Source organism: Chrysochloris asiatica, unplaced genomic scaffold (genome assembly GCF_000296735.1).
Source record: "Chrysochloris asiatica unplaced genomic scaffold, ChrAsi1.0 scaffold00163, whole genome shotgun sequence".
NCBI classification, from domain to species: Eukaryota; Metazoa; Chordata; class Mammalia; order Afrosoricida; family Chrysochloridae; genus Chrysochloris; species Chrysochloris asiatica.
In genome coordinates, this window is record NW_006408681.1 from 4,793,564 (window position 1) to 4,816,611 (window position 23,048).

The window sequence follows — 23,048 nt, forward strand, 5'->3', positions numbered from 1 at the left end:
CAGGAAGGAGGAGTCAGTCAGATTTAGGCCAGAGGCAAATTACCGAACCTTACCCTCAGATCTTCCTCCGGTTTTAATGTAATTAACATCTTTCAGCTGAGAAGTTTTGGAGAAAAATGAGGTGAATTATCAGGATTTCTTATTAAAAACTAACACAAAAATATAAAACATCATTAAATAAAAAGTCCAACAAATTATATGGGTTAGAAACTAACCCTTTAATTAAAAAAAAAAAAGTAGTATCTGAGCTGAAAGCAAGTAATCATTTGTTAGTATCATTGATCTTTAAATGTAGAAGGAGTTCAACTGGCTGTGGAAAGAGGTGGAGATGACCTTGTGGGGTGACTTATTATTGAGAAGGAATCACAGATGGAGGGAGAGTCCCTCCCACTTCCTTAATTCTCACAGAATATAAAACCAACAGTATTTCTCTAGTGGAATAAAATTTCTTCTTTAATTGCATTATCTGCCCTCTTGCTGGAAGCACTGACTTGATCTTTTTTATATCATTTAACAAATCATTTGCTGGTTTAAGGCAATTTAAGAGGGCCCCTTTTATCCAAAAATGAGCTAACACCAGTTATAAGAGAAATCTTATCATACAAAGGTAACTAAAGGAAAAGAATTCATTTCTTCTTCAGTTACTAACTCTAATCAAGACAAACTCCTGTGTCTAAGCACCCTAGCTATATAATTGATTAAAACACCTACCGATTTTTCCTTGAGAATTTATCATTAGTGTTGGACCATCTCAGGTCCCAGGGAAAGGAAGATCCCCCCCAAAAAATTTGTGGGTAAATGAAATGATATTTATTTTCCTCCTCATCTACCTTGCCCTGTTTCTAGTTCTAGGCAAGGGTCACATGACAGGTTATTTAATTTTTACAGAGCAAAATCAAAGCTTAGAACCTGATCTTTCCAGATCTTGGATAGCTTGATACATAATTAGATAGGAATTTCTTTAAGAAGAGAAACAAGATTGTGTTTCTATTGTATATTGAACTACATAGACAGCAATCAGTAAACTGTCATGAAGTAAATCCTAAATCATTAATTATTTCCTTCAACTACCCACCTTCTCTTTCTGTGTACTCACTGCCATCAAGTCTGTTCTTAGTCACAGTGACCCTTTGTAGGATTTCTGAGGCTGTAAATCTTTTTGGAAATTCTCCTCTTTGTTCCAAGAAGCAGCTGGTGCATTTGAACTACTAACTTTGTGGTTAACAGCCCAATTCATAACCCACATGCTGGTCTACAAAATTACTAGGTGACATATTTCAGGAAATGCTGAAGAATTGCTAACTTAAATGTTGGAACTGTTAAACCCCTGAGGACTCAATCTTGGACAAATCGTGAAATTAGTAGCTGGCAATAGCATTACAAAGACAAGCCAGCTATAGTGATGAGATAGTTGTTAATAACAATTGTCTAAATTGATGGGATTTTTATTCACTGTAGTTATTCACATTGACTCTGGTAATGTAGTGGCTATGAATCGGGCTGCGAACCTCAAGGTCAGCAGTTTGAAACTACCAGCTGTTCTACGGGAGAAAGATGAGGCTTTCTGCTCCCTTAAAGATTTACAGCCTGGGAAACCCCGTACAGGGTTGCAATGAGTCAGAACCGACTCCATGGCAGACAACCACCACCTCTACCACTTATAAATTTCTGCCAAATACTAATGAAATTAAATGTCTTTCAATGGGATTAAACAGAAAGCCAAACCCACTGTTGTCAAGTCAATTCTAACTCATAGCAACCCAATGAAACAGCTTCATAGAGATTCACAGAGTATCAATTCACAAAGGAAGCAGACTGCCTCATCTTTCTCTTGCACAGTGGCTGGATAGTTTGAAGCACTGACCTTGAGATTAGCTTTCCACTGCTCAATTTACTTTGCCACCAGGACTTCCTCATTGAGATTGCTGTCATTAGGTGCCATTGAGTTGTTCTGACTCATAGCGACCCTATACACAACAGAACAAAACAGTACCCTGCCTTGTGCCATCCTCACAATTGTTGCTACACTTGAGCTCATTACTGTTGCCACTGTGCCAATCCATCTTGCTGAGGGTCTTGCTCTTTTTTGCTGATCCTCCTCCACTGTACCAAGCATGATATTCTTCTCCAGGGACTGGTCCCTCCTGATATGTCTGAAATATGAGAAACAAAACTTCACCTTTCTGACTTGTAAGGAGCATTCTGACTGTCCTTCTTCCAATTCTCATTTGTTCACTGTTCCGGTAGTCATTGGTAATTTGAATATTCTTCTCTAACACCATAACTCAAATGCATCAATTCTTCTACAGTCTATTGAAAATACCATGGCTTAGGTCAGGCACACCTTAGTCCTCAAACTGATATCTATGTTCTTGAACACTTTAAAGAGGTCTTCTGCGTCAGATTTGCCTAATATGTAGTTTGATTTCTTGGCTGATGCTTCTAAGATTGTTGATTTTGAATCCAAGAAAATGTAGTCTTTTGACAATTTCAATCTTTTCTCCATTTATCATGATGTAATTTATTAATACAGTTTAAGGATTTTTATTTTCTTTACAATGAGGTGCAATCCATACTGAAAACATCTTTGATTTTCATTAGTATTGTAAGTCCTCTTCACTGCCAGCAAAGGTACTAATAAAATCAACAATATCATAAAAACTCATGAAAGATACACTTCTAGAACTGAGGTAGCATAAAGATCTCTAGAACATTATTTTCTCATTGTTGTTGTTGTTGATAGGAGCCATTGAGTCATTGCCGACCCATAGTGACCTTATGCACAACAGACGAAACACTGCCTGATCCTGGGCCATCCTCACTACTGTTGCCACGCTTGAGTCCATCAATGCCGCCACTTGGCCAATCCATCTCGTTGGGGGTCTTCCTTTTTTTCTCTGACCCTCCACCTTACCAAACATGATATCCTTCTCCAGTGACTGGTCCCTCATGACAATACGTCTGAAGTATGAGAGACAAAGTTTGGCCATCTTGGCCTCCAGGGAGCACTCTGGCTGCACTTCTTCCAAAATGGATTTGTTGGTTCTTTTGGCAGCCCATGGCACTTTCAATATTCTCCTTCAACACCATAACTCAAAAGCATCAATTCTTCTACGGTGTTCCTTATTCACTGTCCAGCTTTCGCATACATATGATGTTAATAAAAATACCATGGCTTGGGTCAGACGCACCTTAGTCCTCAAGCTGACATCTTTGCTCTTCAAAACTCTAAAAAGGTCTTGTGCCGCAGATTTGCCTAATGCAATAGGTCATTTGATTTCTTGACTTCTGCTTCTGTGAGTGTTGATAGTTGATCCAAGAAGAATGAAGTCCTTGACAACTTCAATGTTTTCTCCAGTGATAAGAATGTTGTTGATTGGTCCAGTGGTGAGGATTTTTGTGTTCGTTACATTGAGATGTAATCCATACCAAAGGCTGTGCTCTTTGGTCTCCATCAGTAAATGTTTCAAGTCCTCTTCACTTTCAGAAAGCAAGGTTGTATCACCTGAATGCATATCGCAGGTTGTTAATGAGTCTTCCTCCAATCTTGATGCCACATTTTCCTTCATATAATCCAGCTTCATGAATTATTTGCTCAGCATACAGGTTGAATGAGTATGGTGAAAGAATACAACCTTGTCACACACCTTTTTTAATTTTAATTTTATTTTCTCATTATTTTACTCTTTTTATATATCAGAATAACCAAATTATCATATGGAGTAAAAGAGATGATTCAAATTACTGCCTAAGCGAGTAATGCACCAAAATATAGACATCTTTCATCCTCATATGCTCTATATAAATTGTATAGTTACTTTTGGTTCATTAAAAGCATAGAAACATCCACTTGATTCCAAATTACAGAGCAGTTATATCTTTCCACAACAACTACAGAGAGCAATTTTTCAGGGTTCCACATTGGAAAATTAATAATTCACTGTAGATGCATACAATGTTATATAAAATTTTCTCTCATACAGAGTATTATTTAGGACTTGACTGCCGGGGTCTGACCTCGACATAGTTGTCACAAGTTTTTGGTTCACGAGGAGGGGAGATCCAGCGGCGATAGGGATAGCGAAAGAATACACAGACAAACAGAAGAAGGGAGACAATGAGGCACCCCAAAGCCAGGGTGGATACGTCACTGGTGGGCAGGCTTGGGACTACAGGCATCATGGCCTCTGCAGGCAGCGACTCACTGCCCTGCAATCTTTAATGCATGCCTTCCAACCAGTAATGCACACCTGGGGAGGCCCGGGCCTCTGTTTTATTTAGGGGAGGAGTTTCACACCAAGCTGGGAGGGACTAAAACAGGATACAGCTAACATCAGTAATTTTCCAGATATTCAGGTAACTTTACATTGTACTTCACTGGTTCGAATCCCAGGCCAGCAACTTGGATTCTCAGGCCCAATTAACATATCTATAGCCCCTGAGGTCAGTTGGGGGAAGGTGAGAGTTCTGCAGGAGACGCCCAGGTGAATGGGCTGCACCTGGAAAAGGGATTAGGGAGGATGGGTTCTTTGTCTATAGAACAAAGAACCGAGAAGTAGCTAAAATATTTTTAGTTAATCCTTTGGAGAAAGGTTTAACCTTGCAACCTTTAGTCTCGGCTTTAGGAAAATATCACATTTATCTGTGGATTTTCAAAGGCTCCAGTGTATTAATTTAATATATATACCTGAATAGTAAGATGAAAGCAATTTTCCATTAACTGCCAGTGGCCTCATTTGTTGCACTCAGCCCTAGAGGGCCTCGAACCTCTGACTAGTCTTACACGGTCTGCAACACTTGACAAAGACAGAACGAATTGAAGAGGGTACTATAATATGCATTCTGGCAGAGATAGTTTTCAGGGTTCTAAATTGCATATTAAGTTAATGGAGAGAGTTCTACTTATATGTTGGTGGTGGTGATGTGCCATGGAGTCGGTTCCAACTCATAGAGATGCTGCATAGGGTTTTGAGGCTGTCAATCTTTATGGGAGCAGAAAACCTCATCTTTCTACCAGAATGACTGGTAGTTTCAAACTGCTGACCTTGAGGTTAGCAGCACAACGTGTAACCACTACGCTATCAGAGCTCCTTGACTAATTATATGTTGTTGTTCAGTGCTGTAGAGTCAGTTCCAACCCATATATACGCTGTATAGGGTCCTGAGGAGTAGCTGATGAGTTTGAACCACCCACCTTGTGAATCAAACCGACTTTATAGTCTAGCACACTAATCAACAGTACCACAACAGGACTACTTAAATAGGTAACTACATATGTTACTATCACAACCAAAGCATAGTTTTGTTTTCTGTTTGCTTTAATTGAACAGAGACAAGTGAGTTCTTTGGAATACTTTCATTGTGTTAAGAATATGCATTTCACAGTCTTCAGCCACTCTGACTACATCTGGAAAAGAAGACTTCCATACTCCGGAGATGACACCACTGGTGTTCTACTTAGCACAAAAGAGAAGAGTGACTGTATCTTTTCCAAGGTATTTGGCAATAGGTCTATTGTTACCTTTTATTTCTTTCCATTTTTAAATAGCCAAAATCAAGGAAAACAGCCTGACCGGTTAACCTGCCTGTACAATTACAGAGCAATGATGATCACATGTCTTTGAGGCTGGCTCTGCCTCTCCCAGTTCCATTCAGCAAAGGTACCATCTTCTCAGTGAAGTGACATTTAGACGACCGTGATCATTATCAGACAAATGCAGTTCTCAGGAATTGGAAACACTTTGCTGTCAGCTTCCTGGCTCCGTGTATTCACAGGCATATGATTATCTCACAGCTGCAAACCTTGCAGTATGCTGTGCTTTAGTTAATGCTCAGCCAGGGTTTCTTCTCTAGGGCACCAAAAGACTGCATGTCAGGTGAATTTCTTTCAAGACACACACAAAAAAAGACAGCATAAAAAGGAAGTATTTGTGTTCAATACTATTTCCTGCTTTCAGAATTTTTTTCAAAAGTCCTCTATAACCACTTGGTAGCCCTGGTATTTCAAATGATTCAGTGAGACACCTGAGAAAACTTTGGGGTACAGTTCTGTCTTTTTGCTGGAAATCTGTGACAATATGAACATGTTAATCCTTTCATTTTATTCTAATTTCAAATAGTAATACATAAAGACTCAGAAGAAGTGGTTTGTACTTGGAACCCCAACACAAATCACTTAATTCTTCAGATTTAACTTTATAAAATGAGATGTTCGGATTAGGTGGTCTCTAAGGTTCTCTTCAATTTTAAGATTCTATGATTTTAATAGACTTGAAAACTCACCTCAAGCTAATAGCATATAATAGTTTAAGGTACAAACTGTCATTGCATTAATTGGCACCATTTTATAAACTATTCTCTTCCCCCATTCCATTTCAAAGTACAATGAAAACTAGCATTATTAACATCTACTGTAATTCCAAGTACTACATTTGAAGAAGTTATATTATTATACCAATTTTTCAGGTAAAGAAACGAATAACCTAACAGGTTAAATGACTTGGCTAAATTACTCTGCTATTATATAATAGAGTCTGGCCACATTCAGAAGAGAATGTGAAAATAAAGAATATCATTGCTGATGTAGATGGATCTTGGCTAAAATAGAAAATACCAGAAAGGTGTTCATTTGTGTTTTATTGACTACACAAATGCATTTGATTTTGTGGATCATAACTTTGAATCATAACTATGGACAATATTGCAAGAATGGGAAGCCCAGAATACTTAATTGTGGTAATATAGAACCTGTAAATAGACTTAGAGGCAGCTGTTCAGATAGAACAAGTGGATACTGTCTGGTTTCAAATCAGGAAAGGTATATTATGTCAGGGTTATAGTCTTTCACCATATTTACTCAATCTATATGCTGAGCACATAACCCGAGAAACTGGATTATATGAAGAAGAATGCCACATCAGGATTGAATTAAGGACTAATTAATAGCCTTCGATATGCAGATGACACAATCTTGTTTGCTGAAAATGAAGAGGATTTGAAGCACTTGCTCATGAAGATCAAGCAATACAGTATTCAGTGTAGATTTCAGCTCAGTGTAAAGAAAATGAAAATCCTAACAACTGGACCAAAGAACAGCATTATACTAGAGAAAAGATAGAAATTGTCAAGGGTTTCATTTTACTTGAATTGACAACCAGGGCCCAGGGAAACAGCAGTCAAGAAATTAAGGGGCATATTGCAATGAGTTAATCTGGAGTCCCAGTGTGGCACTGTGGGTTAATGTGCCAGACTGCAAAGCCATATGAACTACAAGGTCGGTGGTTCAAGCTCACCAGCTGATCTTTGGAAACCCTATATAGGGTCGCTATGGGTCAGAGTTGACTCAGTGGTACTTAACAGCAACAATCTGATGTACAACACCTCTTTCAAGAGCAAAGAGATGAACCTGAAACAAGCCGTGGTATTTTCTGTAGCCTCATATGCATGTGAAAGTTAGATAATGAATAAGGAAAACTGAAGAACTGATGCATTTGAATTATGGTGTTGGAGAAGATGACTAAATGTATCAGAATGCCAGAAGAACAAAACCATCTGTCTTGGAATAAGTATAGACAGAATGAACCTTACAAGTGAGAATGGCAGGACTTCTGTCTCATACTTCAGGCATGTTATCAGGAGAGACTATTCCCTGAAAAAATATATCATCCTTGGTAAGTTATAGGATCATAAAAAAAGAGGGAGACCCTCCCAAAAGATGGATTCACGTAGTGGCAGCAACAGTGGGCTCAAATGATCGTGAGAATGGCACAGGACCATGCAGTGATTCTTTGTGTTGTGCATGGGGTCATTATTGTTCAGAATCAACTTGAAGAAAATTAGTCACAACAACAAATTCATGTCATTTCACATCTTATGGTGGCTTCCACTCTTAATCTATTTAGCTCATTCAATGGTTAAAAAAAAAAAAAAAATCCCCTTTCTTATATTTTCTTAAATACAAGAAAACCCTTTCCTTGGTACTAATTTATTGAGTGCTTTCTATGTGCCACGCTCTCTATATAAGTACTAGAAGTAACGATTCTGGTATCCTGAAGCTTGTTGGCTAGTGAAGAGGGAAAGGATATGCAATAAAAACGCTTACTCTCCAGTGTGTTTGATGGAGATAAACACCAAAGAGTAGAAGAAATCATTGTAGAGGGACTGAGAGTATTGATGAGTGGGTTTATTTGTTTATTTTTAATAGATAGGGAAGAAAATTCCTGATTGAGAAAGAGATACCTGAATAAAGTTCTAAATAGGGTAAAGAAATAAGGCACACAGACAAATTAGGGAGCAGCATTGTAGGCAGTTGTTGTTGTTGTTAAGTGCCGTCAAGTTGATTCTGACCCATAGTGACCCTGTATAGGGTTTCTGAGGAGCAGTTGGTGAGCTTGAACCACCAACCTTACAGTGCAAATGGCTTTGCAGTCTGGCGCATTAACCCACAACACCACACCAGGACTCCAGAGGGGACAGCAAATCCAAAGATCTTGAGGAAGAAGTGTCCCTTAAGAACTTAAGGAACAGTGTTGGGTATAGGACAACTGGAGAATGGGAACGAGAGAAGAAAAATAGAAACTAACACCAGAAAGATCATTGGTAGGAGTAGATGACAAATCATATGTGCTCACTGTAGATTATTAACCTTTAAATCTGAGTGATATGGAAAATCATTAAAGGATTCTGGAGAAGAACAAGCTATTTAATGCATATAGCAACAAAATAATTTTGGCTGTTGTGTTAGCAGTAGGAAATAGGGGAATAAGTGCAGAAGCATGAGAACAATCAGTTGGCTAATAGTGATAATGATACAAGTAAGAAATGATCTTGACTTAGATTAGGCTAACAGTTGTGGCACCTGGGACTGTGAAAAGTATTTACAGTTCTGGATATTTGAAGGTGAAGCCCAGAATTTCTTAATGAATTTAATGAGGAAGAAGATAAAAAGGGAGTCCTGGTGTGGCATGGTAAGATAGGCACTGGACTGCTAACCACAAAGTTGATGATTCAAACCCACCAGGAGGACCTCGGAAACCCAATACAGAACACTGTGAAACTAAACTGACCTGATGGCACTTAACAACAACAACAACAAAGATAAAGAGAGGAGTTAAGGAGGACTCCATGGGTTTTGTCTTAGCAACTGCAGGTCTATGCTGATCCTACAACACAACACCAGAAGTGGGTAGTAGACTTTGTTGTTGTTAGGTGCTATCAAGTTGGTACTGACTCATGGAAACCCTATGAACAACAGAACAAAACACTGCCAGGTCCAGCAAACCTCAGAATCATTGCTATGTTTGAGCCCATTGCTGCTGCCACTGTGCCAATCCATCTCATTGGGGCTCTTCCTCTTTTTCTCTGACCCTGTGATTTACCAAGCATGATATCCTCTTCCAGACAATGGTTCCATCTGATAATATGTCTGAAGTACGAAAGATGAAGTCCAGCCATCCTGGCTCCCAAGGAGCATTCTGGCATTACTTCTTCCTACAAAGATTGGTATATTTGTTTGGCAGTTCATAGAACTTTTAATATTCTCCTCTAACATCATAACTAAAACACATCAATTCATCTGTGGTCTTCCTTATTTACTGTCCAACTTCCACATGCATATGAGGTTATTGTGAATATCATGGCTTGTGCACTTTAGTCCTCAAAGTGACATCTTTGCTCTTGAACACTTTAAAGAGGTCTTATGCATCAGATTTGCCCAGTAGAATACATTTGATTTCTTGACTGCTGCTTCCATGAGAGTTGATGGTAGATCCAAGCAAAATGAAGTTTTTGACAACTTCAATCTTTTCTCCATTTATCATGATGTTATTTATTCATCCAGTGGTGAGGATTTTTGTTTTCTTTATACTGAGATTCAATCCATACCAAAGGCTGTGGTCTTTGATCTTCACCAGTATTTTAAGTCCTCTTTGCTTTCATCAAGCAAGGTTGTATAATATGCATATTGCAGGTTGTTAATGAGTCTTCCAATCCTAATGGCACCTTTCTCTTCATTTAATCCAGCTTCTCAGATTATTTGCTCAGCATACAGATTGAATAAATATGGTGAAATAATACAACCCTCACACATACCTTTCCTAAATTTAAACCATTTGGTGTTCCCTTCCTCTATTTGAACTGCCTCTTGGTCTATGTACAGGTTTCTCATGAACACAATTAAGTGTTCCAGAATTTTCATTATCCGCAACGTTTTCCATAGCTTGTCATGATCCACACAATCAAAAGCCTTTTTATAGTCAATAAAGCACAGGTAAACATCTTTTTGGTATTCTCTGCTTTCGGCCAAGATCCATCTGACATCAGCAATAATATCCTTCATTCCATGTCCTCTTCTGAATGCAGCTTAAACCTCTGGAAATTGTCTGTCAATGTATGGTTGCAGCCATTTTTGTAGTGTCTTTAGCAAAATTTTACTCGTATTTGATATTAATGATATTGCCCGATGATATCCGCATTCTATTGGGTCACCTTTCTTTAGAATAAGCACAAATATTGATCTCTTCCAGTTAATTGGCTAGGTAGTTGTCTTCCAAATTTCTTGCATAGATCAGTGAGTGCCTCCAGAGATGCATCCGTTTCTTAAAAGATTTCAATTTGTATTCCATCAGTTCCCAGTGCCTTGTTCTTTGTCAATGCCGCCAATGCACCTTGGACTTCTTTCTTCAGTATCATTGGCCCTTGATCATATGCTACCTCTTGAAATGGTTGAACATCAACCATTTCTTTTACATACAGTGACTCTGTGTATTCCTTTCATCTTATTTTGATGTTTTCTGTATCATTCCTATAAATTTCTTCAGTAATGCAAGTCAAGGCTTGATTTTTTTTCTTCAGTTCTCTCAGTTTGAGAAATGCTGAGTGTATTCATCCATTTTGGTTTTCTAACTCCAGGTCTTTACACATTTCCTAGTAATATTTTACTTTGTCTTCTCAAGCTGCTCTTTGAGGAGTAGACTTTTGGTGGAACAAATTTAGGGAAGTCTATCAGGGTTTCAGAGTCTTGGTATGGTGCTGTGAACTAATGCATCAGATTGCAAAGTTGTTTGAACTGAAAAGTCAGTGGTTCAAACTCCTTGAAAACCCTACTCAGGGTTGCTATGGGTCAGAATCGACTTGACGGCATTTAAACAACAACAACAACAACAATCAGGGGCTCAACTTTGGACATTTGGAATCTAGATTAAAATTAAAATTCAATTTTAAGTTTGGTTTTCCATTATATGTGTAAGTGGAAATGTTAAATTGTTTTATATATTAATCCAGATTAGCATAAAAAAGAGATACAGTATTTTGAATAATCAGCATGGATATAGTATTTTAGATTTTTGAGAATGTATGAAATCACTATGAAAGTAAGAGTAGATAGGAAAAGAAACAAACTAACTCTAATGCATTCCAACATATAGAGAATGGGGATAAGGGTAAGGACAAGGTAGCAAAGAATTATGAGATAGTCCAGCCAAAAACTAGGTGGAAAAACAGAATTTACAGTCTGTAGGAAAAGTATTGGATCACAAGATCAGTTTGAACTCAAGGTTGGTGATTCAAACCCACCAGCTGCTCCTTGGAAACACTATATAGGGTTGTTATGAATCAGAACCAACTCAACGGCACTTAACAATAGCAAAAAATATATAAATAAAATAGGGAAAATTTATTTAAGGAATCATTAACTTTTAAATGCCACTGATAGATTAAGTGATACACTATTGGGAATTTGCCATTGTATTTAGCAATGTGAAAGTCATTGGTGAAGTCTTGGTATAGCAAAAAGATTTGTCTTAGTTAACTTGATTTTGACTTATGATGGCCCCATGTATGTCAGAGTAGAACAGTGTGGCTCTCATAGTTGAGACAATAAAAAAAGATGATAATTGATTGGAATGGATTTAGAAGAACAGGCAAGGCAAAAAGCTGGAGACAGAAAATGGAGAGAACTGTTTTAGGGAATTTCACTGTAAAAGGTGAGGGAGCCTGTGGCACCATGGGATAAGCACAGGACTGAGAACTACAAGGCCGACAGTTCAAACACATCAGTCATTCTGCAAAGATTTTAATAGCCTATACAGGGTCTCTGTGAGTTGAAATTGACTTAAGGGCACTAAAAACAACTGTAAAAGGAAGGAGGAAAGAATTGTAGTAGCTGAAAAAGAACATGAAGTCATTATAGGAATTATAAACATGGTTGTTGTTAAGTACTGCCATGTCAGTTCTAACTCATAGTGACTCTGTGAGTATAGGGTTTCTGAGGAGTGTCTGATGAGTTTGAACCACCAATCTTTTGGTTAGAAGTCCAGTGCTTATTTTACAGCACCACACCATGACAACATAAGCATGATTAGTAATGGGCAATATCTGCATTACAGTTTCCACTTCAGCACAGTAAAATGAAACAACATCAAGATGAACCGACTTGCCATCCATTCACTCAATTAATAAACATTCATTGGATGCCTTCTTTGTGTTAGTCATTGTTCAAAGATTCTGGAGACACAGCAATAAAGTTCAGAAGGTTCTTTACTTCTTAAAGGTCTTTTTTAACTTACAAAAAATAAGATACCCTATGTGGAAAATTAAAGCAGAGTCTATGATAGAGGAGGAGTGGGTGGCTTCTAGAGACTGGATGTTCACAATTGGCTCTCAAATTATAATGCATTTTAATTTTTTCATGGAAATATTCATTTCTCAAATGTCTACTTTTTGATCTTTAAAAGAATCTGGTATGGTTTTATTTAGCTTCCAAAAGTTCAACTGAATTTCTGAATATTTTACCAGTTTAATCTGATATTTCATTCCAATCCTTCAGCAAAAAAAAAAAAAAAAAAAGCTGTTTTCTGGTTTGCATTATTTAATTTCAAGAAGGCAAGAAGGCTATGGGCTGTATTAACTGTGTCCAAATTGGTAAACAAATTATTTTTAATTACTGAACAGCTTGAAATAATTGAACAATTTTTACCAAGAAGATAAAAAAGATAGAATGCATTCTATGACAGCTGAAAACTTGTATCATATCAGAGAATCTAAGAATAAAAATAATCTTTAACAGATATGAGAATACTGACTTTCAAACATATTATTCCTAACAAAGATATAGATATTTCATATTATAAAATATAAAATACTTGAAGAAAGTAAACACTCATTATGGTTCAAAAATGACTAAAAAGCACAAAACACAAACAACCTGTAAGATATAATGTATGGTTATTGTTTTAAATTATCACACCAAGGCAACCCACATATATTTTCTGTAAAGGTTCTTAAGGATTTTTATTTACCATGTAACTTTCATCAATAACCAAGAAACAAAATGAGTTATTTTCATAATTCACACACAAGCCACCCAAACACTGAAACAAAATATTCATTTTTAACTTTCCTTACAAGCACATACTCAGAAATCAAAACATGAAGGCTGGGGTAATAATTCTCATTATTCAATATGAAAAAATAATGTTTGGTGTCAAAGTGAAAATATCACTTCTGTCTGCAGTGCTTAGTCTGACATCTGTAATGGTGAAGTATGTGAAAGGGTCCTTGAATAATGCAACTTACTCTTTATTTTAGAGACTCATCTTTGGCCAGGACTATGACAGGATAAAAGAAAAATAAACATTAAGTATTTATTGTTGTTGTTGTTGTTGCTAAGTATCATCGAGTCAATACCGACTCATAGTGACTTTATGCACAACAGAAAGAAACATTGCCCACTCCTGGGCCAACTTCACTATCATTGCCAGGCTTGTACCCATTGCTGCTGCCACTTTGCCAATCCATCTCGCTGGAGGTCTTTCTCTCTTACTCTGACCCTCACCTTACCAAACATGATATCCTTCTCCAGTGACTGCTCCCTCCTGACAATATGTCCGATGTATGAGAGACGAAGTTTGACTATCCTGGCCTCCAAGGAGCACTCTGGCAGCACTTCTTCCAACATAGATCTGTTTGTATTTTTGGCAGCCCATGGCATTTTCAATATTCTCCTCCAACACCATAACCCAAATGCATCAATTCTTCTACGGTCTTCCTTATTCACCTTCCAGCTTTCACATACATATGAGGTTATAGAAAATGAGTATTTATTTGGTATATGTTAAATTTGGCATTTAGTTTAAAAAATAACTATGATACTGATACTATTTTTATACCATTTTACATAGAGAAAAAATTAAAAGGGCTGCACAGTTTGTCTAAAGACATATGGTTACAAAGGGTCAGTAATAAAATGGAGACCTGGATCCATTCCAAAATATTCTTTGAAAATTGTAAAGATGTTTCTATCAAGGATATAGATCCAAAACCCATTACTATGATTCACAGAACAAGCATTTAATTAATCATTTTTTAATAAATAATTATTGAGCCAGAAAAAAAAATTTACTGAGCATCTAGCACTCCTTAATGCTGGGATACAAAAAGAAATACACTTGAGGGATGCACAGCCTAGTGTAGAAGGAAAAAATCTTCAATCAGTGATTATTACATAATTTGGTGGTGTAAACAAGCAATTGTGGAACATAGAAGAAGGTTCTTTGTTCTACTCAGAGGCTTTAAAGACAATCTGAATACTCTGTCTTAAAATTGAATTATACAGGGGGATGTGCTATGGAAGGACATTCCAGACAAAAGTAACCAGTATGAAGAAAAAGTGCTTACTAATTTTACTATAGCATTTAGTATACAAGGAGATTTAAGAGAAGATTAAGAACACTAGTGTAGCACTGTAGAATAAGCAATGGACTGCTAACCACAAGGTCGGCAGTTCAAACCCATTTGGAAACTCTATTCATGGTTTTTATGAGTCAGAACCAACTCAACGGCACTTAACAACAAATAGCAGTAACAATCGTGATCAGACTGTCTATTTTTAATGAATCTGGATCATAATTCCATAGTCAAAATAAATAATTCAAAATGAATACTATGAATAGATATCTATGAACCAGAATAAGAATTTTTTTTTAAATGATTTTTAAACTCACAAATCCTGTGTTTGTGTGAGCAGACTAGCATGTGAACCATCCCACCAACCTGCCTTAGTGCATAAATGCCCAGCCCAGGTCATTCTCGCCCACCTGCGCCTTGCCTAGAGCTAAGCATCATAACCCTGCTTACCCTCCTCCTCTCCTCTCTCATTGCCCAAGGCCCTCCTCTCTGCTCAATGGCTGGCCCACAGTCACACCCTGATAGTGGATAATGAGGATAGGGGACGTGATGTGGTTACAAGTTACATGAATGACAGATAACAACAACTCTAGTGATGCAACTGCCTTGATGGCCCATCCCCCTGCAGTGCTGGCCAGCCAGTGTGGACTCTGGGGTCATTTTGATGTCACCCTTTCTGTCATCATCAACAGATATAGTCCATCTACCCCCTTTTACCCCCTAGTGATGTCACTGTCAAAACACGCTCTTTCCTTGGTCCAGATGTTGTCTGGACTAGGTGTGAATGTGCAATATGAGGTTCTCCAAAGTGGAGTACAACCATGGTATTCAAAGTAATTCCCTTATCATGGCCTCTTCAATCGGATTTCAGATCCAAAGAGGCATTGTGCCACCTTTCACAGTGAGGCCTTTGCTGTTGTTGCTACTATTCCAAAGCTGAGACACTTGACAATTGCCCGCCAACAACCCTTAAACCTCAGCCACCAAAGAAGTCTACAAAATTCCTCAGGTCTTGAGAAGTTCTGTCTTCATCACTCCCTGAATCCCAAATGCAACCCCACCTTCTATGGGCTGTGAATATTTCTAGAGGCTGAATATGAACAACACTGCCAGGCTGTCGTCCACAACCTAGATAAGGTAGCCACCTTAAGGGCCATTTATAGACAGTCAGGACTGAAGAGTTCCTTGATTCCTTTCACATCCATGCAGAAGACCCTAGATTGGAAGAGTCACACTATGAATAGGACCCATTTACAGGGCTGCCACAAGTACTTCCAGCGACAACCTGAAAGACCATAAGAATGGAAGACATTGAGCAGACAAGTTCCAGCAATTCCAATCTCAGTCAATCATTCTTTAAAAATCTGTTGCAGGGGCCCTTTGAGAAGGGAGCTGCTTGCTGTGTTGGCTTGATCTAGACATGAGTATGGTAGATAGCTATCATGTGGTGTCTATTTTTAAAGATCTCCTGGGTCTCACCTGAGCTACTGAGTCTGAGGATGTGGATGTACCTACATACTGAATGGATCCAAGTTTACTCCCCCTTCCAATAGGTTTGAGCCTTGTAACCCACTGCTCACACTGCTGTTGGAAATCCATTCACTATAGTGAGATTTTTGCCATAACTGAGTGTGTTGGAATGAGTGCATATCTGAGGCAATCTCACTAACACCAAGCGAGAATGGCATAGCCTAAAGGAAGTATCTTTCCAAAGAGTTGCCCTCCTGCTAGTCATTCAAAGATACCCTCAGCTTTCAAATTTGTTCTTGGAGCCATGATCGCATCTGAGCCCACTGTCCAGCAGATCTCAGGAAGCGCTTGCTTTCTTAGAAAATTGTGAAAATCTTCCCACAAATTGAATGTCTGCCAAGGTATGCTTGCCAGCACACACACCTCAAGCACACAAAGGGATAAGGCACACGGGAAAAGAAGGTTCAGTGCTTCTCCATCTGCAAGACTCCTAAGTCACAACCTCCTCCCAGACCAAAAGGATACTCAGAGCTTCCAATATTGGACCCTTTGCAAATGACTCACTGCTATCAAGTAGATTCTGACTCATAGCAGCCTATAGTTCAGGGTAGAACAACTCCAAAGGATTTCCTAGACCGTAGATCTTTACAGGAGCAGACAGCCTCCTCTTTCTCCCCAGGATCAGCATATCCTGCACTTCACTAATGAGGAGTCCCAAATTGACTTATGTCAAGTAAGCTCTTTCCACTTCTCCAAACTCTATTGAATGCTGATATAAGCAATAAAGTCATGCTAAGCACAGTTCAGTGTCCTAGGATAGCCCTAGACCTCAAGCAATGGCAGGGTCCTATACCCCAATAAGAAACAGGCAGTCAATTGTCAAGCATTCCAAATATAATAACTGACATTTCATCTCTTTAACAGAGATCTGGGGGTCCCATAACAAGCAACTTTTAATGGCTCTAGTAGACACCAGGGCCAAGGTAATATTGATTCTCAGTTATTCTAAATGAATTCATGGCGTCCTCATTGACATTGATAGAGGAGAGGATGGATTGAATACCAACATTGAAGTCGTGCCAACAATAGTGAGGTTGGCCCAAGATCAGGCAGTATTTCATTCTGCTGTGCATAAGGTCACTATGAGTCAGTACCGACTCAATGGCATGTAACAACCACCACTTTTATTGGCATCATATTTTTGGTTATGTATGTCCCTGTGGTGGTGGTGGTGGTGGTGGTGTACTAACCTCAGCCAGCCACTTTCTGACCATGAGCACAATTATGTCAAGTCTTTTGCCTTCACTCTCAGCTGAACAGTCTCCAGTCTTCTTGCCCATGCCCTTCTGAATCACCAATGCTCCCCAGCATTGACTCTTAGGGCATAGAGTCAGAAACCCATCATCACCCAGGATATGTTAAAAGATGGTGTCCTGGTTCCGACATTTTGCTGTTTTAATTTCCCAATCTGACCCATCCTTAAGGTGTGCTGTTGTGATTAAGTGTTATTGAGTTGGCTCGAACTCATAGTGACCCCTATATACAATAGAATAAAACATTGCCTGGTCCTGTGCCATCCTCACAAATTTTGCTATGTTTCAGCCCATTCATCTCATTGAAGACCTTCCTCTTTTTTGTTTACCATCTACTTTATCAAACATGATGTCTTGTTTCCCCCTTATAACGTGTCCAAAGTACATGAGACAAAGTCTCATGATCTTTACTTCTAAGGAGCATTCTGGTTATATTTCTTCCAAGATAGATATGTTTGTTCTTTGGCAGCCCATGGTATAATCAATATTCTTCACCCAAACCATAATTCAAGTATACCAATTCTTCTTAGGTTTTCCTGGTTCATTGTCCAAATTTCACATGCATATGCATGTGACAGTTTGAAAGACCATGACTTGGTGCTGACTTATGGAAGAGATTGTAATTGCAATGAAAAGATGAGTGTAAAACTGATGTTCTCCCATGTAAACTATCATGCAATTTACAATTTAAGACTTAAAAAAAAAAAAAAAAAGACCATGGCTTGGGTCAAGTATACCTTAGTCCAAAAAGTGATATGTTCACATCTTAATACTTTAAAAAATAGATATTTTGCAGCAGATATGACCAATGTAATACATAGTTCATTTATTGACCTTTGCTCCCATGAGTGTTGATTGTGAAGCCAAGTAAAATGATATCTTTGACAACTAATATTTTCTCCATTTATCATGCTCTGTTTATTATCATTAATGTAGCAATAAGGAAATGCCGCCTAACCATTGATTATCACATTTTAAACAAGAAAGTTTATTCCATTAAGTTATCCCTGTCTGACATTGTTAACACCGTATCAACTTGGAATAGTATTCAAAACTTTGGGGCACAGAGGAATTATTGATCTGGCTAACATACTTTACCTGAGTACCCATCATACCTGAAAACCAATCCCAGTTTTTCTTTACCATTGAAGGCCAACATGTACCTTCATGTTGGAGTTAGAAGTCTGTGCAACTCCCAACAGTCCTTCATGAAGTCTATGGACCAAACACCAGGTAAGCTGTTATCCATGGGCCATGGTAACAAAGTAGGTTGCTATTGCTCTTAAATGCCGTTGAGTCAGTTCTGACTCACAGCAAGCCTGTACAGCATTTCTGGGGAGTGCTGGTGACTTTGAACTTCCAGTCTTGTTGTGCTAACCAACCAATGGTCCAGTGTTTTATTCTACATTGCCACACCAGGTATAGCAGAAAAGTATTGACTATATTACTTAGCAGATAAAAGGCTAAGCTGTTAATATTTCAAAGGACATCAAGTACTCACGGTTTGGGAATTTTTTCCAGTATCCAGAAAGCCTTTTCTACTAACACTTAAAGGTAGACTCTGACTGAACCTACTTACATAAACAAGTAGAGACTTTAATACATCTCCCTAAGAAACAGGGAATTAACAATCACAAAGTTCATTTGTTTCAGGCTCTCACCACCCATTGCTCTTGATTCAGACCAGAGCAACATCATTTGTGACACTCTCAAGAGTTAGGCCCAAATTCAGTATTATACAATGATGAAACTAACTTGGAGTTAAGTCTGCTACTCTCTAACACACACCTACCAAGTATAAGAGGGGTCCCTCTGGGGAGCTACCACCTTTCTAATAAAGATAACTACAATGGCACGATTCAACTCCTGCCTGCCACATTATGTGACTATCACAAGCCTCTAATGCCTCTCACACACAACCAAAAACCAACACCAAACAAACTTCCATCAGTGGATTCTGACACTCTATATTGGGTTTCCAAGACCATAAATATTAGGGGAAGGTGGAGCACAGGGCAGGGATTAGACACAGGAAAGTTTGGTTGCTGGGGAGGGGGCCAATATACAAGGAGGGAGAGGGAAATGGAAGAACAAAGCAGATGGGAGAACAATTAGGCATGCTTGAATGGGCTAAGTGAGACAGAGATAAAGAATGATGTATGCACAACCTTAGAACTACAGGGCTCTGGGATACAGAGATTGAGTCATGCTTGGAATGGGGAAAAGGGGGGAATAATGTTAAGATGCTTGGCTGTCTTTTGAATCTTGGTCTTCCTTGCATTATAATATAAAATAGACACTGGAGGGGGAGAGAAAGGAATAGTCAGAAACATCACCATAGAAAGCATGTAAGTCTGTCTTCTGCCTATAACTGATTGGAATACCTAAAACGGGGCTACAATGTGCCCAGTGAAGGAGGCTTCCTGCAGAGCCTTTTGCAATACATAAGACTATAGGTAGAAGCCTGAACCACATCCAGATCTCCAGAGATGGGAAATTTCCACTTGAAAGGACGAGCAGACCAGCCTGGAGCGGCTAGAAGAACAGAAGGTACTTCTTGAAAGAAAGACCTACAGGAAAAATGCAAAACAATAGAGGCAGATGGACTGTTACTACAAGAACAAACAAGTTGCTTGCCCAGGAAACATCAAGGCAAGTGGTCGGGTTCCCTCAGTGCAAACCCCCTTCCAAGACTAAGACTCAACAGAAATACACGCTCTGATTGGTGACCACACTCATCACCGATAGGGGGAAGAGAGGTAAAAGCAGCAATGAAGTGGCAAGCTAAGCCTTACAATGTTCAGTGGGCTTCTGTGGACCCAGGTGGAGACCTGGTTGGCCAGCAGTATGGGGAGACCCAGGGACTCTTGGGTCCAGAGTCAATGGCGTGGCCACAGAGGACTAGAGTGGAGAGAGAAGCTATCAGCCGATAGGAAGAGAGGGCATATGCATAAGAACACCCACACTTGCAGATGGTACCCACTTGACCTGGCTTCGATGACTGGATGATCAGAGCTCAACCAGGAGAAGAAAGAAGAGGAAAAAAAGAGTAATCTGATACAATTTGATGAACTTGACCTACACCTATGGATGCGGTAACTCAAAAGAGGGAACAAATCCTTACAGCAAGAATCATTCCCACCCCTCCACACACAGATTAGACAGAGATGAGCAACTTGGACATTGGATACCCAAAATGGGGGGTTGGGGGGACACTACAAAGGCAAGAAGTGACTGGTTTACAAGCTTTCAAGAGGGGACCTAGAGCCAAGGGGCATGGAGGAAGGCAGAATCTCCAGTGAGTACTATCCAATCTGTCTAGGTGGAGCTGATGAAATGAAACGCAGATGGGTCACTTGTGATACAATAGTGAATAATTGTTATCAGGACTGATTTTGAGGGTTGGAAATGTAAAGATAGACGTTTTATAGCAAGAAAGGGAGTGATTAACTCTCCAGTCTAGGAGTGGAGGTCTCTAGGCCCATCAACGGAGAAGAGCCGAGAGCGGGACCCTACCCAGAAAAGCAGCGAGGCCCGAGATAGAGGCAGAGATGATGACTTTGGATCCAGAGAGGAAGAAGGACTGTGTGATGAAGACTTGGGGGGGGGGGGGGAAGAGGGGGTGGTTTGTAGGGTATACCCTTTGGTTGGTTGATGATGCATGGAGGGGATTGGAACCATGGCAATGAAACGATATATGACAAAATTAATGTAAAACTAAAGTTCTCGCATGTAAACTGTCATATAATACACAATAAAACATTAAAAAATTTAAAAAGACCATAAATATTTACAGGAGAAAATTGTCTCTTTTTGTGCCAATGGAGTAGCTGGTGGGTTTGAACTGACAACCTTGTAGTTAGCAGCCCAATGCCTACCCCACAGGACTACAAAAGCTATTTCTCTCATGCCTAGGAACCAGGAAAAGATAATGCCCCTGAATGTCCTATCATCCATCCCATTTGAAAGTATGGCCTGCTGTACTAGTCTTAATAGAAGGAGCAGCTGCAGACTCTGGATTCAGGGAGGGAGAGGGGCTGTGGACTGGTGGCCGGGGGGCAGGTGTGTGGGGTATACCCTTTGATTGTTTGATGTTGCATGCAAGGATTGTGAGCATTGCAATGAAACAAAACACAATAGGAGGAATGTAAAGATAATGTACACCCGTGTAAACTAACACATAATTCACAATACAAACTTAAAAAAACAAAACCTTGTGCCAAGTGATCCCAAATAGTGGCCAAAGCATAGGAAGGCCCTACACCCCTCCTTACCATGATCAATCCTCTCCCTGAACCAGGAATTCCCACCACCCCAGTGTGGCACTATGCAATAAAGCACTGGACTGCAAGGTTGATTGGAACCACAAGGTCCACAGTTCAAACTCACCATCCACTCCTTGGAAACGCTATACTATGAGGCTGCTATGAGTCAGAACCAACTTGATGGCACTTAACAACAACAAAATGCCAAAGCAAACTGCACCAGAGATTTCTAAACTGGTAAGTGTATGTTGCCTTGGATACCATCTAGTATACAGCAGAATGCAACAAGATAATACAAATTAATGTCTCATTTTGGTCTTCTGCCTTCTAGAAAAATTCTTTCATCCATTAAAAGAAATGTCATCCAATGGCTCAGAGACCAGCACCTACAGGGATCCCTGAGATCGTGCTGGAGCTGTACAGTCCTCACCATACTACCTACCCTGTATGCCATGTCACCTGGGCAATTCTTCTATTCATTCACTTGCACCATGGTGAGATTGAAAGGAAATTAATATTAAATTAATATTAAATATAATATTTAAAAACATTTAGTATTGGGTACATGCCCACAGCTACCCCAAGAACAGGTACTTCACTGAAAATATGAAAAATACACCTGGTGAGAACTTGGACATGCTTTAGAGTTTGAAATCTGAAGGCTTTTTTTTTGGCCTGGGAATGGCTACAGCCAGGTAAAGCTTAGTTCCATCTTGTGACTAGATTTAATGATTCAGATGCCAGATTTTCTTGAGTACCTCATGCACCTAACACCAACAACTTTTTGCCTGTGAAAGTTTGGCATAAGATGGGAAGGTCTTCAAATCACCTCTCAGTACTTCTCAGAGGAGGAGCCTCCCTGATGATCGGCACTCTGAACACTGCTGAACTGCCTGGTGTGCCGTATGTGGTCAGACTCCAAGCTGCTTTATCCCGTAAGTGCCAATGTATATAAAGGCTTCAAAAACTTCAAGGATTAATGAAATTGAAAGGTAACAATTTTTGCATGAATTTCTGAAGCCCCCTTGTGCAGCATTGATGTGCATGGGAATCTTACTGTTTTCCATCATCCTTAAACCACAAAAGTGGGAGCTGTCTTATTACAAACATTGCCTTGGCCTACAAAACCTACATTCTCATATCCAAAAGGAAATTCCCTCTTTGTCTTAACCTAGGGTAAATTGGGCTTCTTTCACTTGAAACTAAAATTTTCCCAAATAGTACAAACTACTAGTGCCTCCAGTAGAGCATTAATTTAGCTTTTCATCTTATCCAGACTTTTTTTTTTCTCTTCTCTTATTTTGCTGTGGCACTATGG